This window comes from Lactuca sativa, chromosome 7 (assembly GCF_002870075.4).
Source record: "Lactuca sativa cultivar Salinas chromosome 7, Lsat_Salinas_v11, whole genome shotgun sequence".
Lineage (NCBI taxonomy): Eukaryota > Viridiplantae > Streptophyta > Magnoliopsida > Asterales > Asteraceae > Lactuca > Lactuca sativa.
In genome coordinates this window covers 86,702,178-86,706,126 of record NC_056629.2, presented here as the reverse complement: position 1 = coordinate 86,706,126, position 3,949 = coordinate 86,702,178, and the positions used below count along the sequence as shown (strand labels likewise).

At 35.7% G+C, this 3,949-nt stretch overlaps 1 long non-coding RNA gene across 5 annotated transcripts; it reads left to right on the top strand.

Moving 5' to 3' along the window:
- Positions 1-307: 307 nt before the first annotated feature.
- LOC111894360 (uncharacterized) lies at positions 308-3,623 on the top strand. 5 transcript variants are annotated; one of them, XR_002851199.3, is made up of 6 exons: positions 308-637; positions 1,409-1,594; positions 1,673-1,808; positions 2,090-2,184; positions 2,272-2,557; positions 3,013-3,623. It is a non-coding gene; the product is annotated as an uncharacterized LOC111894360 (long non-coding RNA). The 5 variants fall into 5 exon arrangements; XR_002851198.3 differs by having other exon boundaries at positions 308-1,176; XR_002851197.3 differs by having other exon boundaries at positions 308-1,330.
- The last annotated feature ends 326 nt before the right edge of the window (positions 3,624-3,949 follow it).

Genomic DNA, 3,949 nt, shown 5'->3' with positions numbered 1-3,949 from the left:
ATATGTTGGCAACTCTCCTCCAAAAAGTAGTCGAAGGCTGTCATTGTAGGTTGGATCTTCTGCTATATCAATCAATGACGAACGAGTAAGATCTCTTAACTAATAGACCAAACAATAACCATTTTTAGTGATGAGGTGCAGAAAAAAATGGAAAAATAAAAAAGTTAAGAAAACAGAATTAAAAGAGTAAATATCGATGAAAATATTTTTAGTTGAAGATTAAGGGTTTAAAATTTAAAATTAAAAAAGACGGTTATATTTTTGAAATTTGGTCTTTTTTTTTTTTGAAAAGATGATAATTTTTGAAAATGAAATTATACTATATATTAAATTTGTTGCTCCTTATCTACAGTATATTAGTTTCTTTTTGACAAATCTTCCCTTTCTATTATCATGTTGTTGTCTTTCTTTCTTTCAAAATTGTCTATTGTTTTATTCCCAATTGAACAGTACCTTTTGGACCCCTCCTGTTCTCGATAATTCCTCCACCCCCTCTACCAACCTTAACCTTCTCTATCTTCAACCGATAAAAGACTGCATACGTGTTCTCTTCTCAGACAACCCGCTGACATTTGTTTTCATCCTTCGCACCGCCTACTATACCCAATTCAGTTTCTCCCCCTAATCGGTGCTCCAGGTAAAATTTTTCTCTATCCACCGTCATCGACTCTTCCCCCTCACTGTCTCTACAAACCACCGCCATCAACTCTTCCTTATGGCCATAGCGATGCCGGCCACACCAAACGTTGGCGAGTCCGCCTCTGTTCATGGAGGAAGCACCATGACGACCCTAAACGACCATTATGTGCTCATAACGACTCCCTTTTTATGTTCATACATCATCTATCACCGCTTGGAATTCGAGGAATTCTTCATCTTCTATTTTTCTTCATCCAGACGAATATCCCTGATTCGATTCACTCTTTCAGTTGGTGGGGCTGATTCCAGACCAGATGAACGTTCATCTTCTTCGTTTCGTCGCCTTCCATAGATAGCCTTGCAAAGAAATGCTTCAGCTTCCGATTATTGCTCCTTCTACCCCTTTTGACTCTCCGGTCGTCGATTTTCTATCATCACCTCCGGCTAGAAGTCATCGCCTCCTGAGGAAAACCTCCGGTTTTGCTTTACCTCACCTCACCGACATGGAAGAAACCACCTTCTCCTTCTCTTTCTCAGGTACGAAATCGATTTCCTAACACTTCAACTATGAAAACGATTTCCTACTACCTGAAATCAATTTTATTGCCCTTCATCTTCAACACCACCGATTCAGTCAAAGCGATCGATTCTATCTCCTTCTACCACTTCCCTACTTTTCGTTCCTATCGATGTGCGTCTTTGGTATTTTGGTTGTGTGATGTTCTATTGGTTTCCTAAACCTTCTCATGCGTTGTGTTTTCTGCTCCAGATCTGAAATCGATGGGAACCGGGTGAAACCCTTTGTCGGCTTCCAAAATCGAACCCTCGATTTCCCGTTTTTCTTATACATTTTACGTATACTTTGAAATCAAACAGTATCCTACTCCCCTGCTTCTATTCGTTCATAGACCCCATTCAGAATTTTGGATGACAACGAAGAAAAGTCAACATATTGGTAATTTTTACATATTTTATCGACTCACTTGACATTTTACTTCTGAAAAATTCAATATTTTTTTGCATGGTTTTCTAGGCTTTGAAGAGGCACTTCCAAATGGAACCAAAATGAGGCATGATTTCGTTCTTCCAATTAATTACTACACCCTTCAGTTTAGTTCAGCCTATTCAGTTGATTCAAGAATTCATTTACCTCAGTTACTAACATATTCGTAAGATTTCTACTTTGATTCTTGAGTTTTTTTGTTAAATTAAAATTTGTCATTTATCCTGAGTAAGCTTTATTTTTTAAATTTTGAATTTTTCCAAAACTAAACCAGGAAGAAACGAAAGTATGATAACCATGATTAGGGTTAAATGTAAGGAACCGAGTCTGTGAATTGAATCGTTTTTTTGGTTGCATACGACTTGAAGATACCTTCACTATGCTTCTTACAGGTCACAATTTTGATTTGTTGCCCTAAGTCTAACTCTCTATGTCAATGTTTTGCAGTTAAGAGGTAGCATACGACCTGAAGATACCTCTTGATTTCACTAATGAATGCTTTCCACCAATCGATCCCTAAATCAATTGAAAAAGTTTATGAGGTAAAAACTCTGCTCGACGCAGGTGCTTTCTCTCTGCTTTCTGATTTCTCCTCACCTTTAATAAAAAATTTGTTGTTTGATTTACAGGTCTTGGCATGAAATTGGATTTAGGTTTGACTTATTTAGATTCTAATGGTGATTCTGAAGTTATTACGATATCATCGTTACAATCACAGCCATATTTTTCAATTTATTGGCTTTAAATTATGATAGTATTGTTAATTCTTCCTTTCTTTGTTGGTGTTGGTCTAGGGTATGTCTATGTGTTATTATCATGGTAACTCGGCTTTGTTCTTACTCTAAAAATAGGGGCTTCGATGATTGCTTTCACAATATTCTGGGCAGCTGGGCAGTTTATAAACTTTTATATGAGGTAATTACTGGATTTTTTTTTGTAAATTAATGTTTGTATCTAATATATGTTTCAATTTTAAAGGTTGATAGTTCAAATGCCGGTATATTATATTCACCACTAATTAAAGTTAAAGAATAAAAGTGAATATTAACTAAAATGGAAGTATTAAAAAGTTGGAAACTATTAATATGGTGACGGGTGCTTAGAATGTGAATGGGGTTACAGTCGGTGGACTTGAAGGGTATTTCGGTCATTTGAGGTTTTCTATCAGGTTACTCATGGTTATGGCAATGGAATGGAATCACAACAGAACATTTCAATCTCTAGAATCATGGATTCCATTCTGTTTTCATATCAGTTAAATGGAATAGTTATGAACAACTCTCCTTCATATTTGTCGTTTACCTTTTGGAGCATCCAAATTTGTGGATTAATATAAGAATTAAATTTTATGACCCTTTTTGTTTTTGTAGGGATATGAGTTGTTACATCAAAGGCATCCATACATCTAGTAACTTTTTATTACTCAAAATTTGGAACTTAGTGTTAAACTTCCATGAAGTAACATGAAAGAAGTTGCTGAGAAGGAAGCCAAGAAGAAGCTCAAGGTATGGAATGGAATCATTGATTCCATTAGAATAAAAAAAACATTTTTTTGTTGGATGGAATTATAGTAACCATTCCTTCACCAAAATTTGGCTCACTGTGAACCACACCAATAGGAGCCTAACCAACTCACACACTCACACACCGAACTGTCGGATTGTACCAGTCGAGATTTTAGAAGTATTATCGGTTTAGAACCAGCTTATTAGGAATCGGTTTGTAGACCAGGTTTAGTCAATGTACTTTTTATTATCCTTTCTTCTGTTTTTATGTGTTTTTATGCAGGTCCTGATGGTGAAGTCATCTTCCAACAAAAGGTTTCTTGCTGTTATTAGCATTTGCTGTGATTGACATTGTTTTCGCTGAAAACGTCATTGCATTTCACTCAGTGTAAAATTCACTAAGTTGACTTACCCGAGTCATAATGTATAATTATAAGTAGATTAAATTACAAAAATGATCCTTGCATTTACCTTAATTTTTTTCAAATGTGGCCCCAAAAGATTTGAATACTTTGGATTGCAGTCGAAGATTTCTATCATTTATTTTAGATGAGATTTTCACATATCTAATCCTTAAGAAATGAATTCGGGTCTTACGTTATCATTTCAGACGTCATTCTGATGGATAATAAAGTCAATTAACCAATATATGGTAAACGACAACGAAAGCTTGTGACCCCCGCGTAGCGGGGATGCCTATCTAGTTAGAATAATAAATGTAAAAAAAAATACAAAAAAAAAAATAATAAATTGGGTGTTCTCTCTCATCGGGAATGCCGAATCCGTTCCCGAAGCCACACCA